At 39.5% G+C, this 20468-nt stretch overlaps 1 protein-coding gene across 9 annotated transcripts in view; it reads left to right on the forward strand.

The window, feature by feature from the left end:
• LOC132362515 (F-box/LRR-repeat protein 21) overlaps positions 1–20468 on the forward strand; it is a 116271-nt gene that overhangs the window by 43500 nt on the left and 52303 nt on the right. The gene's annotated exons all lie outside the window — the stretch shown is intronic.

Here is a 20468-nt window from a genome sequence, read left to right on the forward strand (position 1 = left end):
ATTCTCGTAGGAGTCCTCTGGCTACCGCATTAAGAAGGCATCGCAGCAGCAAGAGCAGAGGCAGGGAGGCCGTTAGGGGCCACCAAACACTCAGGAGAGATGGTGGTGGCTTGGATCAGGATTGTGGCAGTCAGCGTGAGGAGAGGTATTCAGATTCTGGACATGTTTTGAAGTTAGAGCTGAGATTTGCTGACAGATTTTACGGAAAGAAAAGAGAGAATTCTAAAGTTTTGGGCCTGAACTGAAAACATGGTGTTGCTATTTACTGAGATAGGAAAACAGCAAGAGAAGCAGGTTTTGAAGAAGAGGATCTAGAAGTCACTCCGGGTGCAAGTTTGAGATGACTATCGGAAATCCAAGTCCAAGAGAGAACTGGATATAAAAGTCTGGGGTTCAAGAGAGAGGGGAGGACCGGAGATCTAGACATGGGAGTCAATAACATGTAGATTGAACTTAAAGTCAGGAGAAGGGGTGACGTCACCAAGAGAATCAGCATAAATAGAGAAAAAAGTGCTCCCAGAACTGAGCCGGGGCAGAGGTCGAGGAGCTGGGAGAGGGGGCGGTCAAGGAGAGGAGTGGCCGTGTTAACGCAAGTTCACGTGCCCCACACACAGTGAGGCCAGACAAACTGAAACGTTGGAGTTTGGAGCAGAGAAAGGCTTATGGCAAGGCCATGCAAGGGGAGGAGGTGGCTCACGCCCTGAAAAGCCTCGAGCTCCCCGAAGGGTCAGCAAAGCATTTTTAAAGGCCAGGAGATGGGGGCTGGGGGTCACAGGTAAGTGATCAGCTTGTGCACAGTTCTCTCATTGGCTGCTGGTGAGGCAGCAGGGTGCTGTCACAGGGGTTAACATCATCAGTGCTTAGGCTCCAGGAGGCCTGGGGCTATGTGCTCATGGTCTCCAAGTAGTTCTTCCATTTGGTGGTGGTGGTGTGGGGTTTCACATCCACAAAACAACTCAGGAAATTTGCATCAAATACTGTTATCTAGGCACTTCAGAGAGGAGCTAAAGCAGAGGATATAGGGGAAGGCCTGTCCCAGGAAGGCCCCATAGGGTCCTGCTCGGTTACAGCCAGAGGAACCAAGGGAAAACCAGAGACTGCATCCATAGTCTTTGCCATGGAATAGGACATAATTAAATAGTGTACTCAAAACATCATTATACGTTATTGTTCTATATTTAGAAAAGTGTCTGTGATTTGGGCTGGGAGTAGGACAAACCAAAGCTAAAAGAACAGGCTAATGTGATGTCTTCTGGTTAGAGAAAGGTGATGCCTTCCCATCATTTTTCCTGCTTTACAAGAGGCTGCATACCAAAGTTTAAAATTTGAAGCATTTGTTTTAAAAACTATTTGGGGATTTTTTTTTTCTGCATAATTCAGGAGTAAAGTCATTATAATTCTCAACATATTTCTATGGAATATTAGCCAAAAATTTTTAAATTAAATTTAGGCTATTTGAAAATAGGTTTTATACAACGTCCAGAATATAGGGCAATCTGAGTTTGTGAAAAGGAACTTTTACTCAAATCCTTTACCTTTCATGGATAATGTTCTAACTCTACGTTGAGAACATTTAGGAAAAGTGCTAGGGATGCCATGAATATTGCATAAGAAATGCTGTGATTTATAAATTAATGTTTTTAGCATAATTTTCTAGGTAGTTAATTCAAGGAAATGCAACTGAATTATACTCAGAAGTCAGTGAAGTAGTTGCACATCATCACCGTCACTTGTCAAAGGTAACCTATACATGGCATTCTACAAGCTTGATATTTGTTATTTTTTCTGGATTCAAAATGAAAACTGTTCCAAAGGGAAATACATCAATATAATAAGAGTTTGACTCGGTTCTCCTCTGAGGTACCCATACAATTTTTCTGCTAGAAAGAACGAGTCACTTTCAGGATATGACTCAACAGCAACTTGCTCTTAATGAAACACACTTCATTCAATAGTGGATGCTGTCATAATTTCCTTTCAAAGATTTGAAAAGTTCCCTAAAGGCAAGAAGGTGTGATCGATGTTGATAAAGGAATATGAGTAACAGAATTTTCTCTGAAGAGAAAACATCTTTTATTAAACATAAGGGCAAAAATGCTCAACAAGGATTTGAGGATCTAAAATATACTCTTTCACTATGATTTGACCCAAACTGAATACATATTCTGTGAATCACCATCAAGGGAAGAAAATAGCTCCAGTTCTCACACATGAGATCTGCTCCCCGCTTCTGGAGGAAAATCGTTCCCCCTAAGCCCAAAGCTTTGTGCCTTCTCAAAAGCCTGGACTCCTCCTCAAAGACCATCTTAGAGAGCACACCACGCCACGTGCTGGGTACGCATGTGGTCCGGAAAGTGGTTTCACTTAGATTTTTATTTGACATGTTTTGCACACCTCACCCCATTTTTATAAGGCTCAAATAAGAATACTCATTTGAAAGATTTAAAGATGTAACTCTCTCTCTAAGTGTTGAGCTTTATAATTTTACTCAACAGGGGGAGTCCACACAGGGAAATGTAAAAACCAGACATGCTGTGTTCTGTTTGAATGTCTACTGATGCAGTAGTTTAATTAATACCACCATCTAGGAGCCTTGGTAGTAGGTGTGTGATCAGCAGTGACGTGAGCAGTAGTGAACATCATTGTCGTGAGCATCTGGCTGTGTTGCACAGATGACTGTGTGGCTCAGTTTGTTCTTGCTCTGTTCTCTGTCCTGCACAGTTACCATCGGTGTTGAGTGACGAACTCTGTTGATGTCTATGAGCCTGTGTTTTCAGTGTCTCCTTATTACCTTGGTAACAAAGAGCTGCCCTATTTCTGTTTGGGTACTTGATTGGTGTGTTCGCTGCCAGTCTGCTGCTATGCTGTGGCATTTAAAATATTACTTCCCCTAAATATTATAGTATTTTTTTCTATTTCCTCTGACAATTGTTCTACTTTTATGATCTAATGTAATTGACTGGCAATATAGTATATCCCTTATGATAATGAATAATAATCATTTTTTTTAAAAAACCCTACTTTGGAGCATTTTCTTTCTAAAACCAGTAAGACAAATTAAACTATTGTGTAGTTAATTTCCAATCTTAAGATGTGTTGTTTTTCAAAGATTTTAAATTAACATAGGAAAACATCATAAACAAGAAAATTTAATACATTGAAAGTGTTTACTGCTCTATATAAGGAAAATATTTCAGCGTTAAATTTTTCTTCTTGTTAAAAAAGCTAAGGGCTTCCCTGGTGGCGCAGTGGTTGAGAATCTGCCTGCCAATGCAGGGGACACGGGTTCGAGCCCTGGTCTGGGAAGATCCCACATGCCGCGGAGCGACTGGGCCCGTGAGCCACAACTACTGAGCCTGCGCCTCTGGAGCCTGTGCTCCGCAACAAGAGAGGCCGCGATAGTGAGAGGCCCGCGCACCGCGATGAAGAGTGGCCCCCGCTTGCCGCAACTAGAGAAAGCCCTAGCACAGAAACGAAGACCCAACATAGCAACCAATCAATCAATTAAATAAATAAATCTTTAAAAAAAAAAAATTTATAAAAAAGCTAAGACATTTTCATCCTTGCTAATGACTACTTTTTGAAATGCTCTAGAAATGGCTGATCACCAGGACAGCTATAAAACATGACCTACTAACCTACTTTTATCAAATGATTTGAAATGGCTGACCCTGTTTCTCTCTATAATCCCGGATTAGTGCCGACAATCAAATTAATAATATACATTTTGCCTTTCATAAATAAAGTGACTGCAGAAAATTATCTCCAAATTAACGAAGTATTTCTATGAAATGTTTAAACATAGCAATAAATTAGTTTCTCTTTAAAACAAAGTATATTTGCAGAATCATTTACTTGAGTTATAGCTTTTAAAACCAGGTAATCTACAAAGTTGAACATAATTCAAAGTTATACTTTATTTTAAAGACTTTGCATTATAAAAGCTTGACTAGAAAAGCATTAGTGAAAAGCAACAGGTTCAAAATCATTTTTCTTCTCTGTTTTAAGAAATGATAAGTTCAGATCCATGAGATGGTACAAAACAAGGCTACCTTGCACCAGATAGGACATGGTGTTTATGAAATCTTGAGCTCCATGCAATCCCCTTGATTTTATTCACTTTTCAAAACAGGATAGTGGCTTTGAATCAGTATTGTCAGTGATGACTAACCCTGACCCATTTAGAAATGCTCATTTCATAATTCCCTCTTTTTACAGGGGCTTCATACTGTGTTTGAATACAGTAAAAACAGCAGCAAGTTCTTCCACATTTAGGGACACACTAACAGGCATTTCTGATTTTAAAATTAAAAGCCTTAATTTTTACTTTACTAATTTTACCTTTACTAATTTCCTTTGGGGAAAGCTTAATCTAAAGGAATATGAAGTGAAATCAAAAAGTCTTAATCTAGTTAGAAAATAGCTTATATATCTTTTTAAATATTAAAAACCAAGTTCTTAAAAGGAAGGTAGGATAGATCTTCAGAGCATAATTATATTGATTTTAGGGTTCAACTGGGATAAACTGTAACAAAAACAACTTTTAGAGGGTCTTTTTATATAGGTTATGTGTTTGGCAAATGTGACATTGTTTTTTCCCATCACACTACCAAAAAAAAAGACTTTTTATTCAGTAGCAACTATTACTGATATAATTCAAATGTATTTTTCTTTCCAGTAGGATACAGAGACAATTTAATTGTAGAGTTCTGAAATGATATTGAATCAAATATGATTTAACCCCTGTGTAGTACAGACTTATCCTTACCTGAAGAGAGGTCTCATCTTCACCCTCAGCTCCCATAATGTGATCTCTAAGTCCTTGGAATGTTCTGCCTGATAAGAGTGTCTTTGTTTACCTGGGGCTTTGGGCCACACCAAATAGTCTAACAATGTGATTTATGGTGAGGGCTTTGGGCCGTGTGGTATCATCTCTACCTCTGGAGGGGCTGGCAAGTAATCAGTCACACAGGCAGTCAACCATGTCTATGTGACCAAACCCCAATAAAAACTCTGCATACCAAGGCTCAGGTGAGCTTCCCTGTATGGCAATACTCCATGTATATTGCCATACATTGTTGCCTGGAGAATTTAGTGTTGTCCATGACTCCACTGGGAGATGACAACTGCTGGCTTGCATGGGGAACTCTCCTGGTCTTTGCCCCATGCATCTCTTCCCTTGGCTGCTTTGATCTGCATCCTATCACTGTAATTAACCATAACCATGAGTATAGCCACTTTCAGTGAGTTCTGTGAGTCTTTATAGCAAATTATCAATCTGAAGGTAGTCTTGAGAACTACCTGAATGGTGTCAGAAGCAAGATGGTCTTGGGTATCCCTGATATCTGTAGTTGGTGTCAGAAGTGACTGCAGTCTTGGGGACAGTCCTTTCCTGAACTTGATAATTCCCCAAAGTGAGACATTCTTTTATCCTTGAAAATATTTTTGATGACATTTTGGTTGCACAATTTTACTAATATGACAGTCCTTATGGCTGTTCCCAAATATTCCAGGTTTTTCCTTCTAGATATGTGATAGAATTGCACTTTCTCACCCACCTAAATTTGAGTGTGGCCATTTTGACGAGCTTTGAGCAATGAAATGAGAATGGAATTGATGTGAGGTTAGATGCATAAGATACAATTATGCATCCCACTGTCTCTTCCCCTCTGCCACAGACTGATAACTTTCTAGATAGTAACTGTTCCATTATTCTTGGTCCCAGAATGAAGACAAGAGGGACCAGAGCTCCCAGCTGAATTATGAGAGAAACATAGCATGAGTGAGAATTAAACCGTTGTCGTGTTAAATCCTCGTGGTTTGCAGTTATTTGTTATGCAGCATAACCTAGACTATCCTGATTCAAACCACCAGAATCACTATTTGTTCATAGCATGACAATGACATTCCCTACAAAAGGACTATACAGAGATGCTCTTTTTAAAAATTATTATTGGCATAATTCTGTGGTCCTTAGTTTGAAATGAAGTATATCACAATTGTCTGTCCAGCATTATTTTAGATATGGCTGTATCTGTCAAAATCTAACGTAGTTGAACAAATAATTCCATATCTAGGATTATTATTCAGTAATATCTGCAGAAGTGAACTAAGACATATGATTTTCATAATAGTAAAAACTAGATTTCAGTGATAGGATAATAGTTAAAGGAATTGTGATTTTTCCATGTAAGGGGAACTTCTCACTCATCCACTACAAAATATGAGGGGGAGACCTCCTATTCCAACCACGATAAACAGGGACTAGATTTACCCTCTATGGAAAAAAAAAAAGGTGGGGAGGAGACAAAATATTAGAAGCAACAGCTTTCAAGACACAAGACATCAGAAGCCCTATGAGTGCCCCATTTTACTGCATCGAGAGCTTCTAGACTGCTATACAGGAAGGGGGAACCCAGGCTGAGTTTAGTGGACTCCCTGAACTTAGGTATTTGTGATATGCCACTAAAGCAGTGCTTAGGGGGATAGTTATAGCCCTAAATGCCCATATTAGAATAGAAGGAAAGTTCAAAATTAATGAACTCCACTTCCACCTTGAGAAACTAGAAAAAGTATATCAAATTAAACTCAAAGTAAACAAAGGAAATAACGATCAGAATAGAAATCAATGAAATACAAAACAGAGAAAACAATTCAGAAAATCAATGAAACCAAAAGCTGGTTCTTGGAGAAAAACAATAAAATTGTTAATAGTTTAGCCCGACTGAACCAGTAAAAAAAGAGTGTAGAGACAAATTACCAATATCAGGAATGAGAGAAGTGACATCATTACAGATACTATGGACATTAAAAGGATAATAAGAGAACATTATGAACAATATTATGCCAATCAATTTAACAACTTAGATGAAACAGACAAATTTCTTAAAAAATGCAAACTTCCAAAGCTCACTCAAGAAGAAATAGATAACATGAGTAGCTCTATGTCTACTAAAGTAATTGAATTTGTAGATAAAAACCTTCCCACAAAATAAACTCCAGGCCCAGATGGTTTCATTGGTAAGTTCTACCAAATATTCAAGAATAAATAATCCATTTTTTTTTATAAGTAAGGTTTTCTCTATTTTTTTTAATTTTTATTTATTTATATATTTTTTATTTTTTGGCTGTGTTTGGGTCTTTGTTTCTGTGCGAGGGCTTTCTCTAGTTGCGGCAAGCGGGGGCCACTCTTCATGGCAGTGCGCGGGCCTCTCACTGTCGCGGCCTCTCTTATTGTGGAGCACGAGCTCCAGACGCGCAGGCTCAGTAGTTGTGGCTCACGGGCCTAGTTGCTCCACGGTATGTGGGATCTTCCCAGACCAGGGCTCGAACACATGTCCCCTGCATTGGCAGGCAGATTCTCAACCGCTGCGCCACCAGGGAAGCCCAAACAATCCATTTTTATACAAACGCTTCTAGAATATTGAAGAGGAGGAAGTACTTTCCAACTTGTTCTATGAGGCCAGCATTACTTGTTATCAAAATCTGAGAAGAATACTATAAGCAAAGAAAATTACAAGTCAATATCCCCTATGAACATAGATGCAGAAATTCTAAACAAAATTTTAGCAAATTGAATTTAACAATAGATTAAAAAGATAATAAATTATGACCAAGTCAAGTTTATCCCGGGAATGCAAGATTGGTTTAACATTTAGAAAGGAATAATGTAATTCACCATTTGAACAAACTAAAAAAGAAAACCGTAAGACCATCTCAATAGATACGTAAAAAGCATTTGACAAAATTGAACATCCCCTATTCATTAAAAAAAAAAGAAGGAAGCTCTCAGCAAAGTAAGAATGGAAGGGAGCTTCCTCAACCCGATGTAGGGTATCTATCAAAAGCCTATAGGTAACAACATACTTACTGATTAAAGATTGAATGCTTTCCCCCTAAGCTCAAGAACAAGCCAAGGGTGTCTGCTCTCACCAGTAATCTTCAACACTGTACTGTAGGTAAAGAGCAATCAGGCAAGGGAAAGAAATTAAAAGCATGTATTTTGGAAAGGAAGAAGTAAAACTGTCTTTTTCACAGCCAACATGATTGTTTATGTAGAAAATCCAGTGGAATGTACTAGATTCCAATGGAAGCTTCTAGAACTAAAAAGTGATTTTAGCAAGGTTGCAAGATATAAGATCAATGTACACAAATCAATTACATTTCTATATATTGGCAACAAATAATTAGAAATTTAAAATATAAAAAGAAATACTATTTACAACAGCATTTTAAAAACTATAAAATAGGGGAGATTAACCAAGATGGCAGAGTAGAAGGACGTGCTGTCACTCCCTCTTGCGAGAGCACCAGAATCACAACTGGCTGCTGGACAATCATTGACAGGAAGACCCTGGACTTCACCAAGGAGGATACCCCACGTCCAAGGACAGAGGAGAAGCCACAGTGAGATGGTAGGAGGGGCGCAATCAGAGTAAAATCAAACCCCATAACTGCTGGGTGGGTGACTCACAGGCTGGCGAACACTTATACCACAGAAGTCCACCCACTGGAGTAAAGGTTCTGAGCCCCACGTCAGGCTTCCCAACCTGGGGGTCAGGCAACGGGAGGAGGAATTCCTAGAGAATCAGACTTTGAAGGCTAGTGGGAATTGGATTGCAGGACTTTGACGGGACTGGGGGAAACAGAGATCCCACTCTTGGAGGGCACACACAAAGTAATGTGTGCATCAGGACCCAGGGGAAGGAGCAGTGAGCCTGGGGGAGACTGAACCAGACCTACCTGCTGGTGTTGGGGGGTCTCCTGCAGAGGCGAGTGGTGGCTCTGTTTCACCGTGGGGATAAGGACACTGGCAGCAGAGGTTCTGGGAAGTTCTCCTTGGCGTGAGCCCTCCCAGAGTCTGCCATTAACCCCACCAAAGAGCACGGGTAGGCTCCAGTGTTGGATTGCCTCAGGCAAAACAGCCAACAGGGAGGGAACCCAGCCCCACCCATCAACAGTCAAGTGGATTAAGGTTTTACTGAGCTCTGACCGCCACAGCAACAGGGAGGGAACCCAGCCCCACCCATCAACAGTCAAGTGGATTAAGGTTTTACTGAGCTCTGACCGCCACAGCAACAGTCAGCTCTACCCACCACCAGAGCCTCCCATCAAGCCTCTTAGATAGCCTCAACCACCAGAGGGCAGACAACAGAAGCAAGAAAAACTATAATCCTGCAGCCTGTGGACCAAAAACCACAGTTACAGAAAGATAGAGAAGATGAAAAGGCAGAGGGCTATGTCCCAGATGAAGGAACAAGATAAAACCCCAGAAAAACAACTAAATGAAGTGGAGATAGGCAACCTTCCAGAAAAAGAATTCAGAATAATGATAGTGAAGATGATCCAGGACCTTGGAATAAGAATGGAGGCAAAGATTGAGAAGATGCAAGAAATGATTAACAAAGACCTAGAAGAATTAAAGAACAAACAAACAGAGATGACCAATACAATAACTGAAATGAAAACTACACTAGAAGGAATCAATAGCAGAATAACTGAGGCAGAAGAACGGATAAGTGACCTGGAAGACAGAATGATGGAATTCACTGCTGCGGAACAGACTAAAGAAAAAAGAATGAAAAGAAATGAAGACAGCCTAAGAGACCTCTGGGACAACATTAAACGCAACAACATTCGCATTATAGGGGTCCCAGAAGGAGAAGAGAGAGAGAAAGGACCAGAGAAAATATTTGAAGAGATTATAGTCGAAAACTTCCCTAACATGGGAAAGGAAATAGCCACCCAAGTCCAGGAAGTGCAGAGAGTCCCATACAGGATAAACCCAAGGAGAAACACGCCGAGACACATAGTAATCAAAGTGGCAAAAATTAAAGACAAAGAAAAATTATTGAAAGCAGCAAGGGAAAAACGACAAATAACATACAAGGGAACTCCCATAAGGTTAACAGCTGATTTCTCAGCAGAAACTCTGCAAGCCAGAAGGGAGTGGCATGATATACTTAAAGTGATGAAAGGGAAGAACCTACAACCAAGATTACTCTACCCGGCAAGGATCTCATTTAGATTTGATGGAGAAATCAAAAGCTTTACAGACAAGCAAAAGCTAAGAGAATTCAGCACCACCAAACCAGCTCTACAACAAATGCTAAAGGAACTTCTCTAAGTGGGAAACACAAGAGAAGAAAAGGACCTACAAAAACAAACCCAAAACAATTAAGAAAATGGTCATAGGAACATACATATCGATTATTACCTTAAACGTGAATGGATTAAATGCCCCAACCAAAAGACATAGACTGGCTGAATGGATACAAAAACAAGACCCATATATATGCTGTCTACAAGAGACCCACTTTAGACCTAGGGACACATACAGACTGAAAGTGAGGGGATGGAAAAAGATATTCCATGCAAATGGAAATCAAAAGAAAGCTGGAGTAGCTATACTCATATCAGATAAAATAGACTTTAAAATAAAGAATGTTACAAGAGACAAGGAAGGACACTACATAATGATCCAGGGATCAATCCAAGAAGAAGATATAACAATTATAAATATATATGCACCCAACATAGGAGCACCTCAATACATAAGGCAACTGCTAACAGCTATAAAAGAGGAAATCGACAGTAACACAATAATAGTGGGGGACTTTAACACCTCACTTACACCAATGGACAGATCATCCAAAATGAAAATAAATAAGGAAACAGAAGCTTTAAATGACACAATAGACCAGATAGATTTAATTGATATATATCGGACATTCCATCCAAAAACAGCAGATTACACGTTCTTCTCAAGTGCGCACGGAACATTCTCCAAGATAGATCACATCTTGGGTCACAAATCAAGCCTCAGTAAATTTAAGAAAATTGAAATCATATCAAGCATCTTTTCTGACCACAACGCTATGAGATTAGAAATGAATTACAGGGAAAAAAACGTAAAAAGGACAAACACATGGAGGCTAAACAATACGTTACTAAATAACCAAGAGATCACTGAAGAAATCAAAGAGGAAATCAAAAAATACCTAGAGACAAATGACAATGAAAACACGACGACCCAAAACCTATGGGATGCAGCAAAAGCAGTTCTAAGAGGGAAGTTTATAGCTATACAAGCCTACCTAAAGAAACAAGAAAAAGCTCAAGTAAACAATCTAACCTTACACTTAAAGAAACTAGAGAAAGAAGAACAAACAAAACCCAAAGTTAGCAGAAGGAAAGAAATCATAAAGATCAGAGCAGAAATAAATGAAATAGAAACAAAGAAAACAATAGCAAAGATCAATAAAACTAAAAGTTGGTTCTTTGAGAAGATAAACAAAATTGATAAGCCATTAGCCAGACTCATCAAGAAAAAGAGGGAGAGGAGTCAAATCAATAAAATCAGAAATGAAAAAGGAGAAGTTACAACAGACACTGCAGAAATACAAAGCATCCTAAGAGACTACTACAAGCAACTTTATGCCAATAAAATGGACAACCTGGAAGAAATGGACAAATTCTTAGAAAGGTATAACCTTCCAAGACTGAACCAGGAAGAAATAGAAAATATGAACAGACCAATCACAAGTAATGAAATTGAAACTGTGATTAAAAATCTTCCAACAAACAAAAGTCCAGGATCAGATGGCTTCACAGGTGAATTCTATCAAACATTTAGAGAAGAGCTAACACCCATCCTTCTCAAACTCTTCCAAAAAATTGCAGAGGAAGGAACACTCCCAAACTCATTCTATGAGGCCACCATCACCCTGATACCAAAACCAGACAAAGACACTACAAAAAAAGAAAATTACAGACCAATATCACTGATGAATATAGATGCAAAAATCCTCAACAAAATACTAGCAAACAGAATCCAACAACACATTAAAAGGATCATACACCACGATCAAGTGGGATTTATCCCAGGGATGCAAGGATTCTTCAATATACGCAAATCAATCAATGTGATACACCATATTAACAAATTGAAGAATAAAAACCATATGATCATCTCAATAGATGCAGAAAAAGCTTTTGACAAAATTCAACACCCATTTCTGATAAAAACTCTCCAGAAAGTGGGCATAGAGGGAAGCTACCTCAACATAATAAAGGCCATATATGACAAACCCACAGCAAACATCATTCTCAATGGTGAAAAACTGAAAGCATTTCCTCTAAGATCAGGAACGAGACAAGGATGTCCACTCTCACCACTATTATTCAACATAGTTTTGGAAGTCCTAGCCACGGCAATCAGAGAAGAAAAAGAAATAAAAGGAATACAAATTGGAAAAGAAGAAGTAAAACTGTCACTGTTTGCGGATGACATGATACTATACATAGAGAATCCTAAAACTGCCACCAGAAAACTGCTAGAGCTAATTAATGAATATGGTAAAGTTGCAGGATACAAAATTAATGCACAGAAATCTCTTGCATTCCTATACACTAATGATGAAAAATCTGAAAGAGAAATTATGGAAACACTCCCATTTACCATTGCAACAAAAAGAATAAAATACCTAGGAATAAACCTACCTAGGGAGACAAAAGACCTGTATGCAGAAAACTATAAGACACTGATGAAAGAAATTAAAGATGATACCAACAGATGGAGAGATATACCATGTTCTTGGATTGGAAGAATCAACATAGTGAAAATGAGTATACTACCCAAAGCAATCTACAGATTCAATGCAATCCCTATCAAATTACCAATGGCATTTTTTACTGAGCTAGAACAAATCATCTTAAAATTTGTATGGAGACACAAAAGACCCCGAATAGGCAAAGCAGTCTTGAGGCAAAAAAATGGAGCTGGAGGAATCAGACTCCCTGACTTCAGACTATACTACAAAGCTACAGTAATCAAGACAATATGGTACTGGCACAAAAACAGAAACATAGATCAATGGAACAAGATAGAAAGCCCAGACATTAACCCACGCACCTATGGTCAACTAATCTATGACAAAGGAGGCAAAGATATACAATGGAGAAAAGACAGTCTCTTCAATAAGTGGTGCTGGGAAAACTGGACAGCTACATGTAAAAGAATGAAATTAGAATACTCCCTAACACCATACACAAAAATAAACTCAAAATGGATTAGAGACCTAAATATAAGACTGGACACTATAAAACTCTTAGAGGAAAACATAGGAAGAACACTCTTTGACATAAATCACAGCAAGATCTTTTTTGATCCACCTCCTAGAGTAATGGAAATAAAAACAAAAATAAACAAGTGGGACCTAATGAAACTTCAAAGCTTTTGCACAGCAAAGGAAACCATAAACAAGACGAAAAGACAACCCTCAGAATGGGAGAAAATATTTGCAAATGAATCAACGGACAAAGGATTAATCTCCAAAATATATAAACAGCTCATTCAGCTCAATATCAAAGAAACAAACACCCCAATCCAAAAATGGGCAGAAGACCTAAATAGACATTTCTCCAAAGAAGACATACAGATGGCCACGAAGCACATGAAAAGATGCTCAACATCACTAATTATTAGAGAAATGCAAATCAAAACTACAATGAGGTATCACCTCACTCCTGTTAGAATGGGCATCATCAGAAAATCTACAAACAACAAATGCTGGAGAGGGTGTGGAGAAAAGGGAACCCTCTTGCACTGTTGGTGGGAATGTAAATTGATACAGCCACTATGGAGAACAATATGGAGGTTCCTTAAAAAACTAAAAATAGAATTACCATATGACCCAGCAATCCCACTACTGGGCATATACCCAGAGAAAACCGTAATTCAAAAAGACACATGCACCCGAATGTTCATTGCAGCACTATTTACAATAGCCAGGTCATGGAAGCAACCTAAATGCCCATCAACAGACGAATGGATAAAGAAGATGTGGTACATATATACAATGGAATATTACTCAGCCATAAAAAGGAACGAAATTGAGTCATTTGTTGAGACGTGGATGGATCTAGAGACTGTCATACAGAGTGAAGTAAGTCAGAAAGAGAAAAACAAATATCGTATATTAATGCATGTATGCGGAACCTAGAAAAATGGTACAGATGAGCCAGTTTGCAGGGCAGAAGTTGAGACACAGATGTAGAGAATGGACATATGGACACCAAGGGGGGAAAACTGCGGTGGGGTGGGGATGGTGGTGTGCTGAATTGGGCGATTGGGATTGACATGTATACACTGATGTGTATAAAACTGATGCCTAATAAGAACCTGCAGTATAAAAAAACAAACAAAACAACTAATACTAAACTTTCATTGGGTTATTTGTATGGAAATATGTTAATATAAATGTTTCAGACATTACATGAAATTTCTAAAAATCTTATATTTGTATTTGTATGGAAATATGTATGGAAATATGTTAATATAAATGTTTCAGACATTACATGAAAAAAAAAAAAAAAAAAAACTATAAAATACCTAGGGATATCTCTGGAAAAAAATGTGTGCAAGACCTGTATGAAAACTCAGGCACTGCTGGGAGAAATTAAAGAAGAGTTAAATAAGTGGAGTGATATATTGTGTTCATCGATTTGAAGACCCAATGTTTTTAAGATACCAGTTCTCCCCAAATTGATTTCTAGATTCATGGTTATCTCTGGCAAGATCCCAGCAAGATTTTCTGTAGATATTGACAAGCTGAGTCTAAAATGCAAATGGAAATGCAAAGAATATAGAATAGCCAAGACAGTCTTTTTTTTTTTTTAATTTATTTACTTATTTATTTTTGGCTGTGTTGGGTCTTCGTTTCTGTGCGAGGGCTTTCTCCAGTTGCGGCGAGCGGGGGCCACTCTTCATCGCGGTGCGCGGGCCTATCACTGTTGCGGCCTCTCCCGTTGCGGAGCACAGGCTCCAGACGCGCAGGCTCGGTAGTTGTGGCTCACGGGCCTAGTCGCTCTGCGGCATGTGGGATCTTCCCAGACCAGGGCTCGAACCCGTGTCTCCTGCATTGGCAGGCGGATTCTTAACCACTGCGCCACCAGGGAAGCCGCCAAGACAGTCTTGAAAGAGAACAAGTTGTAGGGCTAAAACTACCTGATTTTAATAATTATTATAAAGTTACAGAAATCAAGACAGTGTGATATTGGCATAAAGATGGGCAAATATATCAATTAAACAGAATAGAGGGTCTAAAAATAGACCCACACATACATGGATAATTGATTTTCCACAAAGATGCAGAGGCAATTCAGTGGAGAAAAACAGTCTCTTCAAAAGCTAGTAATGAAATAATTGGATATACATATACAAAAAAAGTGAACTTAGATTCATATACAAAAGTTAACTCAAATGAATCATACATTTACATGTAAAATCTAAAATTATAAACCATATAGGAGAAAATCTTTGTGAACTTGGCTTAGGCAAAGATTTCTTAGATTTGACATCATGATCCTTAGAAGATCAAATTGATAAACTGAACCTCAACAAAATGAATATTTCTGCCCTTTTGAAGGACTGTAGAAAGGCAAGTCACAGACTGGAAAAAAATGGTTATAAGTCATATATGTGAGAGGGAATTTGTATGCAGAATATATGAAGAATTCTCCAAGCTCAATGAGAAAACAGACAACCCAATTAAAATTAGGCAAAAGACTTGAACAGACACATCACCAAGGAAGTTGTACAGGTGGCAAATAAGCACATGAAAAAGTGCTCAACAGCATTATTCACTAGGGAAATGTAAGTTAAAACTGCATTGTGATACTTCTAGACATCTATTAGATTAAAAAGTGTGGGTGAGAGTGCAGAGGAAATGGAACTGTAATACGTTTCTGGTGGGAATATAAAACAGCCTCATTGGAAAAGGCAAGGCATTGGCAGTCTTTTTTAGAAGCTAAGCATACACCTATTATACAATGCAGCTCTTCCACAGTAGGTGTTCACCCAAGAGAAAAGAAAGCATATGTCCATACAAAGATGTGTAATGGTCATACCAACTTTATTTATAATAACCAAAACCCAAAAACAACCCAAATATCCATCATCAGGTGAATGTACAAACTGTGTTATATCCATAAAATGGAATACTGCATAGCAATAAAAAGAAAAGAACTATGATACATGCAACAACATGGATGAATCTCAAAACAATTATGCTGAGTGCAAATAACCAGACAAAAAAGAGTACACACTCTGAGTCAATTTACAAAAAATTCTAGAAAATGCGAACTAATCTATAGTGTCATAAAGCAGATGGGGGAGGGGTTGAAGGAGGGATTATAGAAGGGCATAAGGAAACTTTTGGGAGAAATTCGTTTGTTCATTATCTTCACTGCAGCAATGGTTTCAAGGTGTCCAAACTTATCAAATTGTACGTTTTAAGCATGTGCAGTTTATCTTGTCAGTTATACCTCAATAAAGATGTTTGTAAAAAAAAAGAAGTATGAGGGGGATCTATATGTGTTGATAGAGAACTATGTCCATGGTGTAGTAAGCAAAAGAAGTTCCAGAACATTATATACAATTTGATCTCAGATTTGTTTCAAACTAACAAATGAGAGTAATAAAATCCTTGCCTCTCACTGGATACTTTTGGGTATGTACCGAAGGTCTAGTAATTTACACAATGAACAGTGGTTATCCCCAGGGAACGAGATGTGGAGCAGGACAAGGAAGTGATATATACATATTTAACACTGAGCTGTTAACACTTCTGATATTTTAAGTTTCAATTATTTGTATACTAATAAAGGGTGCACTTTCCAGGGAGGTTAAGTTCTAGAAACTGCAACTGCAAATTCACTCCCATTCGGAGAGGCTGGTCGTCAGTTTCAGGGCGCAGGTGGCCACAGCGATTTCGGTGAAGGCGGCGGGCAGAAACTTCCCACTAACCAACTAAGGAGGTGCCCCGCGGACTCCTGCGCAGGTGTGAGCTGGCGCGCACCGGCCTCCCGCGAAAAGTGGAGCTGCGCGCATGCGTGAACGCCCGGGGGCGGCCTAGGGGGACGCCCGCGGGCTCAGGGGTCTTCGCACCGGGCCCAGCGCAGCCCGCTGAAGTGTAGCGGCTTCGAGCTGAGACGGGGCGGGCTGGTCTCGCCGCCGCAGCCCAGCCCACGAACACCGGGGCGCGCGCGGAAACACACGCGGTTCTGTGTTGCAAGGTAGCCTTTCCTTCTGGGGGGCGCGGTGGTCTGCGGGGATTGCGCCTCCGCTGGCTTTCAGGAAGCCGCGGGCCGGAACGCGGGTCCTGACTCCGGCGGGTTGTGGTTTGGGGACCGGGAGGCGCCCCGCCCAGCGCGCTTTCTCCGGGAACGAGGAGGTGCGACCTGGCCTCCGCAGCCGGGGCGCTGCTCACCGGGGGCCGCCCGAGGCGGGGAGAGGGAGGGGGGACCCTGGCTAACGGCCCTATCCGACCCCAGGCCAGGCCGCCTTGCCAGCCTCCACCACCGCATTTGACTTGCCTTGACGTCGGGTCTTCCGTCTGGTTTTATAGCCACAGGTGGTTAGTTTCTTCCCGTCGTGGTTTTTCTGCAGGGCCCAGCTCGGGACCCAGGTTTCCCGAATTCAATCATTTTGTTCATCTTCGGAGGGTAAACTCTGAAAGGATTGCATTCGTCTTAACCTCTCTCTCTCTCAAACGCGCATTACATGTTTCCAATCCATGTAGCTGATGAGAATGCTAAGTGATTACTGATACACGCGGTTGCTTTTGCACGACTACTTGAAGGGTTTTCCTTTACAGGAGGATCGTGTTAAGAGTTTAAATTTACAAAGGCTTGTCTGGGAGAAAAGTAGACTCAAGCCTTTGCTGTGAGTTGGAAGAATCTATACTCTTTCAGGTGTACTGGTTTTGTTTTTAGCACCTGTGCCCAGAAATTTTCCCCAGAGTTGAAAAATTATGATTATTTCCTCAGAAAAATGTTGCAAAATGCCTTCCTGAACTCTTTGTATTAATTGTTGGATCCCTTGGTGTACCCAGCACTAAGATGGGGGCTTTCCCCACGTCAGAAGGCTTCGCCTTAGAGCGCCTGGCTTCCTGTCCTTGCTCCTTTTTCTCTTCCAGAGTTGGGGGAAGAGGTGGGGAGGGTTAAGAGAGGGGAACAGCTGGGCCCCCCTTTCAAGGATTTTTAACAGATAGCTCAGTTCAAGTTCTGTTTAACCCTCTCCTTGCATCTCAAAAGGTGTTTTGAATCCACAAGTTCTGTTTAACCCTCTCCTTGCATCTCAGAAGGTGTTTTGAATCCACATGTATTTTGAAAACTTCAGTTTTCATGAGTCATTTAAAAGCAAACATACCTATTTTAAAATTGAAAGTGTTCCTGAAAAATAAATATATCTTAATACACAGAGACTATTGAGAGTGTATAGAAAATTGCTAAATCAGTGAAAAAATATAACACCAAAAAGTTGGCAATTACTGCTTTAGGAAAGATTTATTTGAAATAAATACTAATTATTTTTCTCCTGTTGAAACCTTGATGATATTGTAATTTGACTTTCATATTTTAAGAAATTGTAGGTTTTAGATTTAGAAGGGAACTTAGAGGTCATGTGGGCTGCAAAGAACATAAATATTTTTGAAAACATCCCTAAAAAATTGTTTTGTCCTCTGTTTGGGATATGTTTAGTGGGAGGATTTTGCCCCTCTGCACAATTCGCTTCTATTAGAATGCTGTGTGTTTCAAAGCTATATTTTGGAATAAATCATCTGCTCTCCTGCCAGGCCACACCTCCCTGGTCATTGCACTGGTGACTGGGATTTCAGGGTCTCTTAGCAGAGGCCACGTGCCTGTGGTGGCAGCAACCTGATTTCTCAGTGTACCACCTTAGAAAAGTAGCTTAAATAAAGGGCATTTGCTCATTTTTTCTGTTCATCTTCATCTTAATGCTTCCAATAAATTTGTCTAACCTTTTAGATAGTCTTGAATTTTTATTCTTTATCTGTAGTATTTACACAATATTTCTACTCTTAGACTATTAAAAACTTGAAACTTTTAAAAGTACCTTCTGTTTATTCATTTCACCAATCTGGAAGAATCTGGTGATGGTGCAGAAGATGTGGCTTTGGATGTTTAGTTTTTCGTCTAACCTGTCTTTGATTATCTTTCCCTCAAGAATACTGTGGGAGATTTCTTAGAAACTTTTAGAGGCTCCGATTCACAGGGTCACCTTATCTACCAAATTAATAAACGTATCAAAAAAAGGAAATTGGGTTACGGTGGATAGTGAAGCCACCAAGTGGACTTAGACTCATCACTACATTCTTTCCCAAGCGCTAACAAACCTGCTTTATACTCTAGAATTGTGATCAACGTCAGGCTTGCTCATCTCTCCCTTTTCCAAATTGTGGCTTACCACCCAATGGGATTCTGAATTCTGGTTTTGTCTTCCACCAGCCCTCACAATTTCAGATAGTGACTCTAAAGCAGCAGTCAGATTCCTTCAGCCACCAGGGAAGTAATTCATCTGATCCTGAAGACTCCAGTGAACTGATCTGAGTTAGGTACTTTGGTACCACCTTCTTATGGGTCTTCGGTAGTGATTCCCTATTTATATACCTTTACCAGATCTCTTCAGTGTTCTCTAGCATAAAGAATGGGCTGCACACACAGAATTAGCCATATTGATAACTCAGTAGAAAAGTTTCTGCAGTAAATAAAATTGTGTGTCATCTGATTAGGGAAATAGAAGTCACTTGACTTTTCTTTCTCTCATTTGTGGTGTTCCTCTGAAACTGTACCTGGTGGCTCCTTTCTGCCTACTTCTGGAGTGGAATGTAAAGGAGAGAGAGATGACCTTGCCATTATCTGGAAAATAGTGTTTTGGATGATAGTAGAACAACACTTGGCAGTGGGGAAATCAAATTGTGGATATTGACCTCTAATTCATTCTCCCTGTCTGTCCTCCAAAGTTCTATTTTAGGAGTAGGCTTCAGAGAGAAGTTGAGAGCTGGCAGGTGGTAGGCATTAGAGATTTAAGAGAAGTTTTTAGTGGATTGATAGGTTTCCTCCTCCACCTCCTGTGTGTAACTGAGTTAGGCTTACAAAAATTAGCACAATGCATTTATTTATTTTTACTTATGATACTTATTCATGATGTCCAGGCAGTGAGTTTTATCCTGGTGTAGACCTGTTATTATTTTCTTCCATGTCCATAGACTGCTCCTAATTCTGATAAGTCACTGTGCCTAAAATTGATCAAACCTCAAAGAGAATATGAATCAATCGATTATGAACGAATCAATTATATGTCTCAATATAAGTGAAAAAATAAAAACCACAGAAGCTTATGTTAACAGCAGACTAGTCAAACTACATTCATATGGGAATGATTAAAAAATAAAAGTTCTGTCTGCTTAATTATTTTAACTGTAGTGACGTTATGTGCTGCTAAAACTTGGAACTGAAAGATTTACACAGCCTATGAACAAATAAATGTAATCATGGGCTACCTTAAATGTTTTGTAATACCTCTCCATATGTGTTGATTAAAATGTGAATTTTCAGAGCCCTCCTTTGACTGTTTGATCCACACACAGCCTTCTATTTGAGCA

Source organism: Balaenoptera ricei, chromosome 3 (genome assembly GCF_028023285.1).
Source record: "Balaenoptera ricei isolate mBalRic1 chromosome 3, mBalRic1.hap2, whole genome shotgun sequence".
Classification (NCBI taxonomy): Eukaryota; Metazoa; Chordata; class Mammalia; order Artiodactyla; family Balaenopteridae; genus Balaenoptera; species Balaenoptera ricei.